Source organism: Xenopus laevis, chromosome 1S, assembly GCF_017654675.1.
Source record: "Xenopus laevis strain J_2021 chromosome 1S, Xenopus_laevis_v10.1, whole genome shotgun sequence".
NCBI lineage: Eukaryota > Metazoa > Chordata > Amphibia > Anura > Pipidae > Xenopus > Xenopus laevis.
Genome location: NC_054372.1, coordinates 86,485,906 through 86,506,080, shown reverse-complemented (window position 1 = coordinate 86,506,080; position 20,175 = coordinate 86,485,906).

Below are 20,175 nucleotides of genomic sequence, written 5' to 3'. Positions count from 1 at the left end.
ACTGCGGGGCCCAATTGGAACTATTTTGGTGGGGCCCCCTAAATGGAGTTTTGCCATCTGGCACAGGGTTCCATGGATGCCGAATAGTAACTGTTTTTCTCTCTGTCCCATGATAATTACTCACTACATTTCACTTATTTATTTTTATTGAGTTCAACTGCATACACAGGAACTCATTTTCACAGTATATGCAACCAAAGAGTGCATTTTTAAAGAACTACCCTCCTATTGTATGGTAAATATGTATGGTAAATGTATGTATGGTAAATAGTACACGGAATACCTATACTGCCATAGTTTTATGGGATCTCTCTGTACAGACTATGAGCAAACTTAGGGACTGTTCCTGCTGAATTGTGCTTAGTACAGGGAATACCTATGCTGCCATAGTTTTATGGGATCTCTCTGTACAGACTATGAGCAAATTTAGAGGCTGTTCCTGCTGAATTGTGCTTAGTATAGGGGATACCTATGCTGCCATAGTTTTATGATATAATACTACTACTTAGTACAGGGAATACCTATGGGAGAAATATTGAATATATAGATAGTTCAACATTTCATTTAGCTGTTACTAAAGCACAAATCCCATCATTCTAAGAAAAAAGACACTGATGCAATTTGATTTATAAAAACCAAAAAACATTTAGCAGAATAAACACATTTGCAATTCCATGTATAATACCCCAGAACTAAGAGCAGAATGAACACAGTGAGAATTGCATGTATAAATACCCCCCAAAATCACTTTAGGTGGCACAGTGGCAATTTCATGAATAAATATCGAAAAATGCATAACAGAAGAATGGCACAAATGCAATTTTTGCTAGCAAGGGTTACAATTCACAAGGCAGTGTAATAAACGTGATTTGTAGCCTTACTGGGCCAGCATTCTTTCTGAGGGGGGGAGAGGATGAATCTGCAGCACCATCGTCTACCGTCCATCATGCCTGTTAGCCGAGTTCAAACAAAGTATAATGGCGCCTTTCGCCGCTGCCTGCAATTGCCTGCTGTCATCTGTCCCGTAGGGCACACAGGGCACGTAACGAACGCTCCCTCTCCCAGTCCCACCTGTCGCCGCACACGCTCTCAAACCCCCACCCCCTTAGTATGCTACTATTTACACAGCCAGCGAAGAGAGAAAAAAAAGAAAACAGATACTGCCCTGGGGGCGGGCTTCAGAGCAGTTTGTCGGGTCAGTGTTACTGTGCGCATCTGGAAACATTGGTGAGGGAGAAAGGCAGCAAATCCTTGCTCTACGCTTTGATGCGGCTGTGCGGGGCCCCCATGGGCGCGGGGCCCGATTGGGCGCAATAGGTCCAATCGGCCTAAGACCGGCACTGGTTGCAGTGCACTGCAGCAAAGGCTTGAGGACATCCTCCATTTCACAACTTTTAAGTGTACTGTCTCTTTAAATCTCACTTAAAAACTATACAGTCCGCACAATACCCACAGGAGACTTACTGTGGTTAGGCAACCTCCGCGTGTGGCAATCGCTGCCCGCATTCGAAACACCAATTGTGGGGGTTCACTCGCTGGTAGGGTGCAAAAGAGGCGACTTCACACACCAGGATCAGTTTAAGGGCTTCCTGCCCGCGTTTATTTTCCAGCAGCTGCAGAAATTTCCCCTCGCAGGGGGAAGGTAACCGAAAAACAGCAGTTCAACAGAAAAAAATCCAACCTTCTGGTTCACAAAATCAATGCTTTGCTTTCTCTCCTGAAGCTGAGCAATACCAGCAGTTTGTCTCACACACATTCAGCCCTGCTGCTCAGCATCAGGTGTACTAAATAGGCCTAGGGCCTCTTGAAAACCTGGCCTACGGATTTGGGAATCCGCCCCACCCTACTCTTGTGGGTTCCCAGTAAGACCAGTCCCAGATCAACAATTACAAAAACCTTGCAGAGAGACATAGTGTTTCTCTGCTAAGAACACTACTGGTCTCACCTCAGTAACAATATCTGAGAATCCGTGGCCCAACATACATTCCATCAATCACTTTTCCCCAGGAAACTGGGGACCTTTTTGTCACCATACCACACATCCCACAATGTAGTACTAGGGGTATTGCTGAAACATTCCAAGCATACTACCAAGCACTTTATAAACTTAAACCACGTCATAAATTTGAAGAAACGATGGAAAGAATTGAAAAGTTTATTGAGGAGGAGAATCTCCCCAAATTAACTCGGGATCAAGCAGCAGCTCTAGATGTACCCTTCTCCTTAGCCGAGATAGAAAACTATATTACATCATTACCTAATGGGAAAAGCCCTGGACCTGATGGCTATACAGTACTATTTTATAAAGCTTTTAGAAAAGATATCTCTCCTTATTTATTGGAATACTTCAACTCTATTAATAATGTTACTAGATTTTACCCCCAGGCACAAGAAGCTCATATCAACTTAATTCCCAGAGAAAGATCCACAATTATGTTCGAGTTATAGGCCTATCTCTTTGATAAATGTGGACCTGAAAATCTATGCAAAAATTCTAAGCAATAGATTAAAAGAATACCTTCCAGAATTAGTTCATCAAGACCAAGCCGTATTTGTACCCAAAAGACAGGGAAAAGAGAATAATGCCAAAGTCATCTCATTAATAAAGTACTCACAGAATGAAAATACAGGTATAGGATCCCTTATACGGAAACCCGATATCCAGAAAGCTCCGAATTACGGAATGGCTGTCTCCCATAGACTCCATTTTATCCAAATAATCCAAATTTTTAAAAATGATTTCCTTTTTCTCTGTAATAATAAAACAGTAGCTTGTACTTGATCCCAACTAAGATATGATTAATCCTTATTGGAAGCAAAACCAGCCTATTGGGTTTATTTAATGTTTAAATGAATTTCTAGTAGACTTAAGACATGAAGACCCAAATTACTGAACGATCTGTTATCCGGAAAACCCCAGGTCCCGAGCATTCTGGATAACAGGTCCCATACCTGTATACCAACACTTCTGCTTACTACAGATGCGGAGAAGGCCTTTGATCGGGTCTCTTGGCCTTTTCTAGGGAAAATCTTAAAGGGCTTTGGCCTGGGAAAAATAACCAGACAGAGAATTTTGGCATTATATGACAACCCAACTGCAAAATTAAAGGTTAATGGTTCATTATCATCCAAGGTTCAAATATTTAACGGGACAAGACAAGGGTGCCTGCTCTCCCCAATTCTTTTTGTTTTTGTAATGGAATCTCTTCTTGCCCATATTAGGAGAAGCCCAAATATACATGGATAACAGGTAGAGGGTAAAGAATATAAGTGCATCGCTTTTGCGGATGATTTGTTAATGTGTATCTCGGACCCCATAATCTCTCTTCCCAATATAGTGGCCCTACTGAAAACCTTTGGCGAGGTCTCAAACTTTAAAGTCAACTACTCAAAATCTGAAATTATAAATATTAATACCCCAGTAAGATCACTCTCATTGATAAAACAAAACTTTCCATTTAAATGGGCGAATAGTTGTATTAAATATTTAGGTGTAAGAATTCAATCCAACTTAAATAAAGTATATCAAGACAACTATGTTCCCCTAGTGCCAATACTTCAAAAATTGCTAGATAAATGGGACAAATTACAACTCTCTTGGTTCGGTAGGATACAAGAGATTAAAATGATTTTATATTTATTACAAAAATACTGTACCTATTCCAAGAACTACCTATATTTCTGCCCCAGTCTTTCTTTATATCCATAAAGACTATGTTAATTAGATTCATATGGGGAGGGAAAAACCCTAGATTTAAATATCACCTCTTAACCCAGCCCAAAAATATATACCTATATTACATAGCAATTCATTTATAACAAATTTATGGCTGGTTTAACATTAAAGAAAAGAAGGACTGGCGCACTCTGGAACAGGTATTTATCTCCTACCCTATCAAAAACACTCTGTGGGTTGAAACTGATACTTCTCTTAAAGAACCATTAAAGCATCCTTTGATAGGGGCCACTCTGAAGGTTTGGTTAAGAAATAGAGAGAAATATAAACTCACCACCACTCCTTACCCATTTCAAACATTAATGTATAACCCCAACTTTGTGCCTAGCATGGAAAGGGGCTCTTTTAACAGGTGGAACGAGTGGGAAAACAGAAAAACAAGAATGGGTGACTTATTTATAACCAATAAACTGATATCATTAACTGATATTCCGAAGCGATGGGGTTGTCACCAGAGAGATAAATGGGCATACAATTAACTTCTTGGGTTTACTCAAGCAAATAATGTATTAAATTGGAATAGACTGGAACAAATACTTACGACACCACTAGAGGTAGATAAAGTTCTGGCAAAATCATATAAAATCCTTTTAAGTTCTCAGGCCTATCCTCCATCTAAGAACACTTTTTGTATTACATGGGATAAAGAATTAAATGTTAACACATCCGACCACACGTGGGAATCAGTATTTAAATCGTTCCATAAATCGTCAAGAGCTTCGAGGACTAGGGAGGCTTCGTACAAATTGGTTACCAGATGGCACCGTACTCCTGCTAAACTAAAAAAAATATCCCCAAAATTTACCATTAATTGTTGGCGTTGTAAGGAACATAAGGGAACACATGACCATATTTGGCTAACCTGTCCTAATTTAACCACATACTGGGAAGATATTATTAAAGCGATAAATGCTGTCACCAAAAGTGATTTTAGATTAAATAACTATGCATTAATTCTTCTGAACATTCTTCCTGACTCGGAAAAGGTAGTAACTGATCCTCTCACCATCCATCTACTTCATTCAGCTAAGGCATTGATACCCTTAAAGTGGAAATCTCCCAGCCCCCCAACATTTTCCGAATGGCTAATTAAAGTAGAAGAAATTAGGCGGTTGGAAGAATTAACACATATCATACAGAATAGTAGTAGTATTTACTGGAATATTTGGTACCCCTGGATAGATTATTTATACTACCCATAGGGTAGCATAAGAATTAATACGACAGACCCTATGATTATCTGATTATTACTTCTTGTACAAAATGAAATCATAATTAATGTGGTATTTACAACCGACCTCCCTCCCCTTTCCTTTTTGTTCCTTCTGTACCCCTCCTTGAATCCCCTTGAATGGAAACATTTAAATAAAGATAATACAAAAAGAAAAGAAAAGGAAAGGGAACCAAACTGTATAGGATTGAGAAGACATTGAAATGGTTGGGGAGGAATCAAAAATCTCCTCTGCTTTGGGGGGGGGGCAAAAGTTCAATTGCACAGGATTTCCCTAAAATTATTGTTATGCCATTGGGATATTCCATCATTTGATTTTCCTTGCAGCAGTGGTCTTTAGACTTCCTGGGCTCATAAATGTTGCCCATGAGTGTTTACATGTATTACTTGCTCATGATTCATGGTGCAAATTTAAAACTCATAATTATGTAACGTTTAGCACAGGGCAAGCTAATCTGGCATAAGGTGCAGAGTGCACCCTGTTTTATGGGTAGGCAAAATATTATGTGTATGGCAATCTAATGAGTAGACTTTTTCATCTGTATGCACATGTGCTTTGCAATTGCTCAAAATTAAACACAACAGAGTAGACTTTCTATAATCAGAAGCTCACAGTTTTTTGGTAGTCCCACCAATTCTAATGCATTACAGTGGGTTTCCAGCATTTAACAACAAAATGTTGGCTGGGTTTTCCTTGCTGTGGGTCCTTCTGTAAACAGCAAATTCCTGTAAACTTTGAGCCCAAAGAATAGACTTGCATACACTGACATTACAGATTAACAGGGTAATGCAATAAAAAGTATAATATTTGCCCACATCTAGTAACCCATAGCTATCAATCAGATGTTTGTTTTCAAGCAACTGATCAGTAAATGCTACCTGCTGGTTGGTTGCTTATGAGTTACTAGACATGTAACAAACTTATAGTACTCCCTTAACTTCACACTACAGTAGTATAATGATCATATCCCAATTTACCCCAAACCCCACCCACTAAGCACAAACATTTTCTGGGACCTGCAGATTATGACCTAGCTAAATAGGGAGCATAACTATAAGGCCAAAGCCACATGGATCTGAAACTTGGCCAGCTGAAAAAAGCAGGCTAGAATCATCCCCTACACTTACCTGGCCTGCACTCTGAATCAATGCGTCTGCCTGGGTACAAACACACGGCAAATTTCGGAGGCTAAATGCTAGAGTTTACATTTTGTTGCAGAAATCTGACAGGTGTGCCTGCACCAGGGCTGACACAAAAGTTCTGGGTGCAGTGGAGGAGGAACTGGATTGTTTATCCTATACCTGGGGACTAAATTTGTTTAGTTATTCTAGGAGCTAAAGATAACCAGGGTGTTACCTGCTGATTGGTTGCAGCCAAATATGCACCTTATATTACATAACCCCATATATCCATTAAATAAACAAGACACTTTATAATAACCTATATTAAACATTCAGGCGTGTTTTCACTGGATTAAACTTTCATTCTTGATACTGGTTTGTTATCCCAAAAGAATACAATAATGTGGCTTACTTTGATAATATCAGCTCATATTTGCAATTATCTAGTATTGTCTTGGGTGCTTCCAAATACATTTAGGATTTTTTTGTAATTCTGAATGTATTTCACTGTTCTTGCCTTGGGGACTGACTGAACTATAAAACTTTATTTACTGTTGAACATCTTTTGCACCTAATAACTTGTTTTCAGAGTTCACAGAAAAAGGTATGGTGATTATATAAAGGTCCCAGAAGTAAAAATATATAATGTATACAAGCTGTAACAACAGAAACAAGTTGCTTTGAATCCAAATGCCTTAATAAAATGATTATACTATCAGAAATATTTTGCTGTCTGTCTTTAGAGAATTTCTATGTCTAATTAGAAAGTGGCACAGTTCTGGAACAGTCTAAACCATCAGTTTATAGAAGGTTAATAGAGCATGATAATGACAATGCCAGGAGTCACTTTACTAAACTGCAATCACTTCTCTAATTGCTTATTTTTTGGCCATACAGTATACAGAAAATTCTGCCTTGTCATGCCAATATTGGTGCCAAATTGCATTGCAAGTAGGAATGTGGTGTAATTTGTCACAAAACTTTATAGTGAGTTAGATGTGAATTTTTAATGCTACCAGAGTCTAAGGGGCACATTTACTATTGGTCGAATATCCAGGGTTAATTAACCCTCGATATTCGGCCGTCGAAGTAAAATCCTTCGACTTTGAATATCGAAGTCGAAGGATTTACTGCAATTCGTTTGTTCGAACAATCGTAGGAAAAAAATCGAACGATTCGAAGGATTTTAATCCATCGATGGAACAATTTCCTTCAATCAAAAAAAGCTAGGAAAGTCTATGGGGACCTTCCCCATAGGCTAACATTGTACCTCAGTAGGTTTTAGGTGGCGAAGTAGGTGGTCGAAGTTTTTTTTAAAGAGACAGTACTTCGACTATCGAATGGTCGAATAGTCGATCTATTTTTAGTTCGAATCGTTCGATTCGAAGTCAAAGTTGTAGTCGAAGGTCGAAGTAGCCAATTCGATGGTCGAAGTAGCCAAAAAAAACCTTCGAAATTCAAAGTTTTTTTCCTTCTAATCCTTCACTCAAGCTAAGTAAATGTGCCCCTAATTGTGGAACAATAAATACTATAAATGCATTATTAGTTAATTATTTGCTAATAAGTGATATGAAATTATGAAAATGTTAATTGATAAACAATATTAATGCATTCCTAAAATGCGAATTATTATACTGAATAAAAGGGGTTGTTCACATTCCAAGCAGCTGTTATAATTGAAAAAATAGTTCAAACAGATACTGCTGAGAAATGTATCAACTAATATAGCTAATTGTAACAGTTCAGAATCTCCAGTGCCAGACTGAAACCCCAAAGAGGAACATTAAACGTTAAACTTCAATTTTGAACAGTAAAATTATTATTTTACTGTTATGCATTTAAAATGGCATCCTTCTTGTGCAGCAAAAGGTATTTTTAAAATAAATATTTCAAAAGTTAAAGGAGTTGTTCACCTTTGAGTTAACTTTTAGTATGATGTAGAAAGTGATATTCTGAGACATTTTGCAATTGTTTTTCATTTTTTATTATTTGTGGTTTTTGAGTTATTTAGCTTTTTATTCAGCAGCTCTCCAGTTTGCAATTTCAGCAAGCTGGTTGCTAGGGTACACATTACCATAGTAACCATGCCTTGATTTGAATGAGAAACTGGAATATGAATAGGTGATGTCCTGAATAGAGAGACAAGTAATAAAAAGTAGCAACAACAATACATTTGTAGCCTTACAGAGCATTTGTTTTTAAGATGTGACCCACATTTGAAATCTAAAAAGAGTCTAAAAAAGGCAAATAATAAAAAAAAACTATAAAACATAAATAATGAAGATCAATTGAAAGGTTGTTAGAATTTGACATTCTATAACATACTAAAAGGTAATTTGAAGGTGAACCAACCCTTCAAAAATATAACATTATTTATTGGAAATATCCTCTTGTGTGGAATGGTGCTGAAATCAAGCAATTTCATTCAGTTTGTGTAACAGCTACAAATGGGTCAACATCTGCCTGTGAGTTACTAAATATATTTTATGTAATGCTACAGTCTTTGCATGGCTTATCTTGCTAATTGTTGTAAACTAGAAATGATGAACATGGGTTTAAGCTGGTTTAGAAAAGGGTATATTTATAACTCTAAAAACCTAAGGGAATAGAATTGTTTACATATTAGAAGTAAAATGAATGAAAAAAAAGCTGTCCATGTCACTGAATTTGCTACCACTTGGGAGCACTCTCTGCTGCAAGTCTTTCTTTTTTACTATAACCAGCGTAGAAAAGAATTGGAGAGGCTTCAGATGGGGTTTTTGCCTTCCTCTGGATTAATTACCAGTTAGGCAGGTTAAAAAAAGAGTCAAAAGGATGGACTTGATGGACGTGTGTCTTTTTTCAACCTAACTTACTATGTTACTATGAGTGTGTACTATTCTACTACTAAGTGAGTGAGTGCCACATGCCAACTTGTTTCTTGTCCCTGAGATTCCAGCAGCTGCAAAGGGCTGTGCACATGTGCAGCAGAGCAAAGGTTTCGTTTTAGTTTGGTGTCTACGTTCCAGTTGTACCCCTTGAGACACTTATGATACAGAAAAGTAAATCTTTAATATAAAAACAGTTTGTGTATTAAAACAATAAATGTATACAAAACTGTACAAGACAGAACAGAATTGCATATAAAACTGAATGATACACTAAATAAGCAGCTATGTCCAAAAATATTATTAATTCCTATATCTATTGTTCTCTTTACAGATAGGAGAGCTTAAAAGGATAACTCTGGAACTAAAGATCATTTTATGCACTGGATCCATGTTTTATCACCATGATGCTAATCATTTGGTAAACTTTGAAATTACCAATGCAGAGAGAGGACAAATATATCATACATCATATTTACAATTCATTGCAAAAACTATTGGAATTTTTTGTCAAACATTCTGATGTAAAAAAAAATCTAGTTCTTTGGCTGAACATTTATGATGACAATATATGTTGCAAAACAAACTTTATTGCTACATCCAAACACAAGAGTCACCTAAAGATAACATAGTGAGTTCTCTATTCAGCGTGGAAAGGCTGTGCAGCATTATTTGTTAATAGAAAACATCTGGAAATGAAGCAAAACCTGAAAACACACAGCCAAAAATAATCCGTTGTCAACTTCCTGAGGCATTGAAATGTCTAAACATTTAAAAAGCAACATCAGCAATTAAATGCATATATGTATTTAAAAAGAAACTTACTCCCAGAGAAGCATCTCACACATTCCTTTCTTCGTGGTGTGCCTACAGATTGAGAAAGCTTTTTCTCAACACTAAATATTCCTTTCACGCATTTTCGCAATGAATGAGCAAAAACTCAATAGGACCCAGAAAATAAGGAGGGGGAAAATAATGAATCTGGAGTTTAAGAACAAGTCAGGAAAGAAACTCAGTCAAGAAAAGGAGGTCTCTCTCTTCCACTTAAGATTTCAATACTTTCAAAGGGCACATGTATTCAGGCTGTATAGTTTAACCAGCCTTCAAAGAATTATCAAAGCACACAGTGTTTAAAAATATCTTTATTTTATTTCAACAGAATATTTACAATATTTTTAGGGGCAAGGAGAGCAAATTTAATCTAGCTACTGTTGCATGTTTAATAATTTAATATTTAATTTAATATTATAACTTTCTATACTAAACAAATTGAAATTTGCATAAAACAACATTTTTATAATAGAAATGTCGTTATTTTCTTTACCATGTCAGTCAATCTATACACAGGTATAGGATCCGTAATCTGGAAACTCGTTATCCAGAAAGCTCCGTATTATGGAAAATCCATCTTCCATAGACTCCAATATAATCAAATAATACAGATTTTTAATAAAACAGAACCATGTACATAATCCAAACTAAGATATAATGAATTGGAAGCAAAGCCAGTTTATTTGGTTTATTTAATGTTTACATAATTTTCAAATAGACTTTAGGTCTGAAGATCCAAATTACGGAAAGAGCCAAAATCCAGAAAATCCCAGGTTCCAAGGCATTTTGGATAACAGGTCCCATACCTGTAAAGATTGTGGCACATAGGATGTTTTGAATACTACTATTAGCAAGAACATTTTTACTATAATATTCTTTAATTGGCTGGTGTATGTCCTTAGTGCAAGAGTGCCCATACTTTACTAATGCAAGGTCTACTTTTAGTGATGTTGTCCCATTATGATCTACATCCATAAAAGCAGTTAGCATTCTTTTCCATGGAAAATATTACTTAAATACTGATTTATGGGAAATGTATATTTAACAGAAGCCTATATCTTATGTAACCTCTTTTGTAACCTTAACATAATAAATATGTAAGCGAAAAGCATGAAACAGGAGGGTGATTTAAATAAGCTGTTTGATGACAGTGTCTTGATATCTACTGATCACCAGCTAAAGATCTACTGGTAGATTCCGATCTTTTTTACATTTACAAGTACTAGGAGGATGTCTAGGACCTAATATACCAAACAGTGGCAGATTTATCAAAGGTTGAGGTGAGTTTTCAAATTCAAAAAATTCCAATTTCTAGCTATTTGTTGTGTACTTCGCCATGGTATAATCCAAATTCGATTAGAATTTGAAAAAAAAATAGAAAATTTGAATATCGAAATTTATCATGTACTGTCTCTTTAAAAATTCAACGTCGAACATTTGCCATCTTAAACCTGCTGAATTGCTGTTTTAGCCTACGGGGGACCTAGAACCTGTTTGAAGTCAACTGTTCAACTTTGAAAAATCAATGCTTTTTTTGGAAAAACTTCAATTAGAATTCGATCGAATGCGCTATTACTTCGATTCGTACGTTTCGTTCAAATACGGACCTATTAAATTGAAAACTGACCTATTCGACCAAAAAACTTTGTCTTAATTGGATACATTCTTATCCAAAATCTCGTGACATTAAAACAACCCCACCATATTTGGAACATAGTTTTAATTTCTCCAGACCCTGCTTAGCTGTTATTTTGATTAGCTACCCCATCTGCTATTAAGGGCTAGAAATCCTGAAGTCATCACAAATGTAGTAGTTTCACATAGAATCTTGGACCTCTGTTGTCTGATATTGCTTTTATAAAGATAACCTTTGCCATGAAAGCATAAAAGAGCTGCTTTGTGAGAGAAAGGAAATAAACCTGAAGTTTTGATAAATGATTTGCTGAAATGGCATCATATTTACTGAAAAATTTTATTAAATGCATATATGTCTAATACAGAGAATTTTTTTTTTCTTTTTGTTTGTAGGCACGCCATCACAACATCTGGTCATTATTATTACTATGTATATGGCTTTTTCCACAACTTATTTGTAATATATTAAGGAACCCTTCCTAAAAACACAAATGCTCTGTAAGGCTACAGATTTATTGTTATTGCTACTTTTTATTACTCACCTTTCTGTTCAGAGTCCAGACCCTCTACTATTCATATCCCAGTCTCTTATTCAAATCACTGTATGCTTGCTAGGGTAATTTGGGCCCTAGCAACCAGATTGCTGAAATTGCAAATTGGAGAGCTGTTGAATAAAAAACGAAATAACTCAAAAACTATGACAAAGGGCCTTGCCTGAAACATTTAGTGTGCCTACACTGCTAATAAAAACACATTGCAGTTTAAAAATACTGCCTGGAGCTGTTTGATTCATCTATTTTCCTGAATATTGTACCTTAAGTTGTAACACAGACACCTCAATCTGGAGCCATAAGAAATCGAAAATTTGTAAGAGGGTGTTCGAGTGATGTATGTAAAATTGTATGTAAGTTATGTAATTTGTATGAATGTGAAATGTTAAATGTGTATGTGATTTAATTGTGTTTGAAAATCTTCATGTAATGTGTAAATGTGGCCACTAGATGGCAGTATTGTATTACAGTTGGAATGGTTCCTGTGCTAAGGAGTGATAGGCACATGCACAAGAGTTGGGGAAACACATGTTTAGCTAGTGGGTAGCTAATGCTAGAGGGAAAGCACATGCACAAAGTTAAGAGCAGCACATGCACAGTAAGTGTCAGGGTAGTGTTTAATTGAAGAAGGTATTTAAAGGGGAGACACACCCAGGGTGTTGTTGAGAGTTGGATGTCGTGGAGTCTAGAAGTAGATAGTGCTAAGGACATATAAGTAAAAGTACTAGGTACTTAAGCTAGCTAACGATAGCTAAGTGAGAACGGGTAGTTGTTACCCCAACGAGGAGCATTAGAGGCTTAGAAGCCGTGGTTCAGCCACAGTGAGGGACCAAGTGCTTAGGCAGGGTCTAGCGGACAACCCAAGGAGAAGGTCAAAGAAAAAGTCCTACCCGGAAAGGTCAGTGAGGCACTGAAGCGGTGTCGGCCTGGCTGAAGGAGGGAGGTGGCACACAGTTAAAGTCCTAGGTCGGGGCGAGGTGGAGGGTCGCAGGTCGTGTGACGGACTGCCTGACCGACTAGGTGGTGCAACAGACCTTATTTGGGTTCGTGGATCCTGGCAAACTTGGAGGCTTCTTGTAAATCCTGAATGTGTCCCTGGTGATGTCCTGAAGTGCACTGTGTGAGTACATTGTGATCCATGTGAATAAAAGTTAATTTTCTTCAAAGTTGGAAAATTCGTGTACTTGCCCTTTAATTCCACCGGAGGGCCCCCTACAAATTGGTGCCTGAACCAAGAACTTGTTTACTATCAAAAACTATGAATACAAAAAAATGAACCAATTGCAAATTCTCTCAGAATATCACTCTCTACATCAGTGCTGTCCAACTTCTGTGGTAGTAAGGGCTGGAATTTTTCTAGCCTTCTTGGTGGACAGCTGATAATGGAAGCCAGTATTGACCACTCCCCCTTTAAACCACACCAATTTAAATCACACCCATGTTATCTCAAGAGACCATGTACACATTAATGGTGGTAACACCAAAAAAAAACAAAAGCATGGATATCACTCATATGTGAAATATGTAAGTAATTCCCTTATATATACCACAGACATACTCTTAAATCCATATGCTGTCTCCTCCCGTGTGAATAACATTGCACCCCCCAGTACATGATTAAACACCTTAGGGCCCCTAAGAACAATTTCCAAATGATAACAAACCCCCAGAACAACCCCCTATCAGGCTCAAGTCCCACAGGGCACAAAGTAGGACAGGCAGAATATGGCACACATAAGAAGCATAAGAAAGGCAGAGTATGGCACACACAGGGAGCATAGGGCAGGCAAAGTATGGCACACACAGGGAGAATATAGGAAAGGCTGAGTATGGCACACATAGGGAGCATAGGTAAGGCAGAATAAAGCAGGAGACAGGGAAACCTATCAGGACTCTAAGATGGACAGTTCATACTGTGCTACATACAGTGACAATGTTGGTGCCCCTCTAGCAGTTTGTATGAGGTGGGAACAGGTGAATAATGTAGGCATTTACAATCTGGGTCTGAGGTGTGAACAGTACAGGGCTTTAGGGGGTATAGGCAATAGAGGTGTTACAGATGTGAACAGTGCAGGGGGATTACAGGTGCAGTGTCAGACTGGCCCACAGGGATACCAGGAAAACTCCTGGTGGGCCCAGGTATCAGTGGGCCCTCATGCTGCTAAACATTTGGCCTATTTCATGGTCATTCCTTATTTCTATGAGAAAAGAGGCTAAATAGATGGAATAATGGATTATAGTATGTAAAGAAAAGAGACTAGGAGAATAGAGGTTGAGTGAGTGAGGAAGAATAATAATACTGAGAGTGGACCCCTGGTCTAAGGTTTTTTGGTGGGCCCCTGGTCTAAGTTTTTTGGGTGGGCCCCTGGTCTAAGGTTTTTGGGTGGGCCCCTGGTGTCCCAGTCCGACACTGTACAGGTGTGAATAATAGATGTGTTACAAGTGTGAACAATGCAGGGGGGATTTCTTAGGGGGGGGGACCTTTTAAAGTTTACACAAGGAATCACAGCAGGTAGACACAAATAAATAACAAATTGTAAAACTTAGTTTGGGTTTGGCAGCGTACTACACTTCGGAGAATGTAGAAGTAGAAGCCATACCTTGAAGCTGTTACATAAGCTAAGTAATAATGTCAAGAAATATTGCTTTACTGAATAGATAGTGGAACTTTTAGAAGACATACCAGCAACTAAAACTATAAGAGAATTTATGAGATATGATACGCTAACCAATAATAATGCAAGTAAAGAATGTGCACTGGTGCTTACCAAAAATGTTTGCCGTTTATGTGACAAATGAATAACTGCTCATGAAGTACAGCAAAGATATAATGACTTGAATAAGTTAATCATTTATGGCTTATGTTTTTGCTATTCAGTCTAGAGTGTGTAAAATGTATCTTTATGTATTGCTTACTGTAAAAGTTAAAGGGGTGTTCACCTTTAAAATAACTTTTAGAGGCATATTTATTATGCTGTGTAAAACTAAATTTGCTGAAAAAACGGTGTAAAAAGCTGTGTAAAATAAATAGCGAAATGTATCAAGATGTGTGTAATTTTAAGCCATGTGAATTCCGATTTGCCACTGTTATTTTAAATTGCTTCTGGTGGAAGTTACTCAAGAAAAAATGTGTAAAAAATGTATGTATTTTTTTGCATCGTTTTTAACATGTCAAAGCCTGGCGATGTGTGTGGTATATTATCTCGCTGACACAGAATAATAAATATGTCAATTCTAAGGAGATCTTTGTTATTTATTTTATTTATAGTTTTTTAATTGTTTGCCTTTCTTCTCTTTCCAGATTTGAAATGGGTGTCACTGGCTCCATCTGAAAAGCAAATGCTCTGTAAAGCAACAATTGTATTGTTATTGCTACTTCTTTTTATTATTCATGTTTCTATTCAGACACTCCCTAATCATATTCCAGTCTCTTATTCAAATTAACCCTTTAAGTGCCAGCAGAATTTCACATTTTGGTTACGCGAAAAGCCAGCCGTTTTTGAAACATTTTGTGCTCTCTCACTTTAGGGGCATTTTCTGAGGGGAAACCTATAGTTTACCTAGGAAAACTATACATTGTTTTTTTCGGTAGAAACTGAGCTTTCTAAATCTGCCTGAGTTTTCATGTATTTCCACCTGTGCAAAAAAATTTATAGTGCTAAATACCAAAAAAAAAAGAAAAATTACCATTTTTCATCGTATATCAATTTATACCAGAAAAATATTTCATTTTACGGATGAAAATCCAACTGATTTGGAAAGCCTTATGTCTCTCGAACGTGCCAATACCAGATATGTATAGTTTTAGGGAGATTTAGGATTTCTGTACAGCAAAAACTCCCGGCAGTATATTACCGAATTTTGAAAGCACTAAGGCAGAAAACGGCATGCTTTAGATTCTAAGGCAAAAAATCCTGAAACTGTAGGTTTACCCCAGAAAACCATACATTTTTGAAAAGTACACATTCTGCCGATTACAAAATGGGTAACTATGTCTCTCTACTCCCAACTACCAAACATAAAACCTTGTCTGAATATAGCGGTTTTTCAACAAAAAATTCAAAATTCTGAAAAATCATTTCAAAGGTTTTATTTTGCTGCTCCGCATATCCCAAACTATATTAGGTACCAAGAAAAAGCACCTGAAATATGATTGCCAGGGGTCCACTGAACTACTGAGTCGCAAGGCTTTCCCAGAATTGTCGGTTTTGGTGAAATATCTGAAAATTGCCTCAAACCTTCAACTTCCCAGCACCATATCGCCCATGTATCATTACATACTAAGAAAAAGCACCCTAAATATGATTGCCAGGGTTCCTCTGAACATTTTGGTGGTCATTGTTCATAAGTTTACCAAAGTATCTGGCATTTAGAGGCCCCAAAATGAAGTTAGCGCATACAAACAGTCCCGTGGGTAACTTCAGCTAATGAAAGATCAACACATTGACTGCATTTTTGTGGGGTAAAAACACAGAAATATATGTTTACCCCCCAAAACCCATATATTTTTGGAAAGTACACATTCTACCGAATCTAAAATGGGTACCCATGCCTTTCTGCTCCAAACTACTGAGTCGCAAGGCTTTCCCACAATTGTCGGTTTTGGTGAAATATCTGAAAATTGCCTCAAAGCTTCAACTTCCCAGCACCATATCACCCATGTATCGTTACACACCAAAAAAAAGCACCCTAAATATGATTGCCAGCGTTCCTCCAAACAGTTTGGTGGCCATTGTTCATAGGTTTACCAAAGTATCTGGCATTTAGAGGCCTCAAAATGAAGTTAGCGCATACAAATAGTCCTGTGGGTAACTTCATCTAATGAAAAATCAACACATTGACTGCATTTTTGTGGGGTAAAAACACAGAAATATATGTTTACCCCCCAAACCCATATATTTTTGGAAAGTACACATTCTACTGAATCTAAAATGGGTACCCATGCCTTTCTGCTCCAAACTACTGAGTCGCAAGGCTTTCCCAAAGTTGTCGGTTTTGGTGAAATATCTGAAAATTGCCTCAAAGCTTCAACTTCCCAGCACCATATCACCCATGTGTCATTACGTACTAAGAAAAAGCACCCTAAATATGATTGCCAGGGTTCCTCTGAACATTTTGGTGGCCATTGTTCATAAGTTTACCAAAGTATCTGGCATTTAGAGGCCCCAAAATGAAGTTAGCGCATACAAACAGTCCCATGGGTAACTTCAGCTAATGAAAGATCAACACATTGACTGCATTTTTGTGGGGTAAAAACACAGAAATATATGTTTACCCCCCAAAACCCATATATTTTTGGAAAGTACACATTCTACAGAATCTAAAATGGGTACCCATGCCTTTCTGCTCCAAACTACTGAGTCGCAAGGCTTTCCCACAATTGTCGGTTTTGGTGAAATATCTGAAAATTGCCTCAAAGCTTCAACTTCTCAGCACCATATCACCCATGTATCGTTATGCACCAAGAAAAAGCACCCTAAATATGATTGCCAGGGTTCCTCCGAACAGTTTGGTGGCCATTGTTTATAGGTTTACCAAAGTATCTGGCATTTAGAGGCCCCAAATGAAGTTAGTGCATACAAATAGTCCTGTGGGTAACCAGCTAATGAAAGATCAACACATTGACTGCATTTTTGTGGGGTAAAAACACAGAAATATATGGTTACCCCCCCAAACCCATACGTTTTTGGAAAGGACACATTCTACAGAATCTAAAATGGGTACCCATGCCTTATTGCTCCAAACTACTGAGTCGCAAGGCTTTCCCAAAGTTGTCGGTTTTGGTGAAATATCTGAAAATTGCCTCAAAGCTTCAACTTCCCAGCACCATATCACCCATTTGTCATTACGTACTAAGAAAAAGCACCCTAAATATGATTGCCAGGGTTCCTCTGAACATTTTGGTGGCCATTGTTCATAAGTTTACCAAAGTATCTGGCATTTAGAGGCCCCAAAATGAAGTTAGCGCATACAAACAGTCCCGTGGGTAACTTCAGCTAATGAAAAATCAACACATTGACTGCATTTTTGTGGGGTAAAAACACAGAAATATATCTTTACCCCCCAACCCCATATATTTTTGGAAAGTACACATTCTACAGAATCTAAAATGGGTACCCATGCCTTTCTGCTCCAAACTACTGAGTCGCAAAGCTTTGCCAAATTTGGCGGTTTTGGTGAAATATCTGGAAATTGCCTCAAAGCTTCAACTTTCCAGCATCGTATTGTCCATGTATCATTACCAGCATAAAGCATCCTAAATATAAACATATGGGTCTACTAAACAGTTTGATGCCCAATGTGCATAGATATACCAAACTATGTGGCGCACAGAGACCCCCAAATGACAATAGTGTATATACATTATCACGGCTGACGCGCTGGCTGCTGCAATATGAGCACCTGGTGTGTGTATTATGCGACATTAGACCCCCCTAACAGTACAGAGACCCCAGAAAACCATATATTTTCAGAAAGTACACATTCTGACGAATCCAATATGGGTAAATATGTGTTCCTACTGCAAACTGCCAAACTGCAAAGCAATGCTGAAAGTAACGGTTTTTATCAAATTTCTGAAAATCGTCACAAAGCTTGAATTTTACCCCATTATATGCCCCACATTTCGTAACGTATCAACATAAAACATCCTAAATATGAACGCCAGGGGTCTACTGAACACTTTGATGCCCAATATGTATAGATATACCAAACTATGTGGCGCACAGAGACCCCCAAATGACAATAGTGTATATACATTTTCACAGCTGACGCGCTGGCTGCTGCAATATGAGCACCTGGTGTGTGTATTATGCGACATTAGACCCCCCTAACAGTACAGAGACCCCAGAAAACCATATATTTTCAGAAAGTACACATTCTGACGAATCCAATATGGGTAAATATGTGTTCCTACTGCAAACTGCCAAACTGCAAAGCAATGCTGAAAGTAACGGTTTTTATCAAATTTCTGAAAATCGTCACAAAGCTTGAATTTTACCCCATTATATGCCCCACATTTCGTAACGTATCAGCATAAAACATCCTAAATATGAACGCCAGGGGTCTACTGAATAGAGATGTCGCGAACTGTTCGCCGGCGAACTTGTTCGCGCGAACATCGGGTGTTCGCGCTCGCCGGAAGTTCGCGAACGTCGCGCGACGTTCGCAATTTTGGGTTCGCCATTGTTGGCGCTTTTTTTTGCCCTCTCACCCCAGACCAGCAGGTACATGGCAGCCAATCAGGAAGCTCTCCCCTGGACCACTCCCCTTCCCTATAAAAACCGAAGCCCTGCAGCGTTTTTTCACTCTGCCTGTGTGTGCTGAAGAGATAGTGTAGGGAGAGAGCTGCTGCCTGTTAGTGATTTCAGGGACAGTTGAAAGTTTGCTGGCTAGTAATCGTTTTGATACTGCTCTGTTATTGGAGGGACAGAAGTCTGCAGGGGTTTGAGGGACATTTTAGCTTAGGTAGCTTTGCTGGCTAGTAATCTACCTTCTACTGCAGTGCTCTGTATGTAGCTGCAGTGGGCAGCTGTCCTGCTTCTGATCTCATCTGCTGACTGCTGCAATAACAGTAGTCCTTGTAAGGACTGCTTTTATTTATTTTTTTGTTGTTTTACTACTACTACTACTACTACTATAAGAGCCCAGTGCTATTAGTCTAGCAGTGTTGGGGAGTGGGACTGGTGTGCTAATCTGCTGCTCCTAGTAGTTCAGCAGCACCAACTTTAATTTTTTTTTTTAATATTCATTTTTTTTTTATTTTACTTTTTTTTATTTTACTACCGCTGTAGTAGTGTATAAGTTGACCTTTTAGGCATTATTTGCCCTGTAGGCATTATTTGCACAGTGTTTTCTTCAACCCGCCATCTAGCTGTGTGACCTTGTTCACATTCTGTCTAAATATCCATAATATTACCGTCTCCAGAAAAAACACCGGAGTGACTTTTTTCAAGCAGCCATAATATATTTTACGTAATCCGTATCCACCGCTGTAGTAGTGTATACGTTGACCTTGTAGGCATTATTTGCACACTGTTTTCTTCAACCCGCCATCTAGCTGTGTGAGCTTGTTCACATTTTGTCTAAATATTGATAATATTATCGTCTCTAGAAAAACCACTTGAGTTACTTTTTTTCAAGCAGCATTCATATATTTTACGTAATCCGTATCCACCGCTGTAGTAGTGTATACGTTGACCT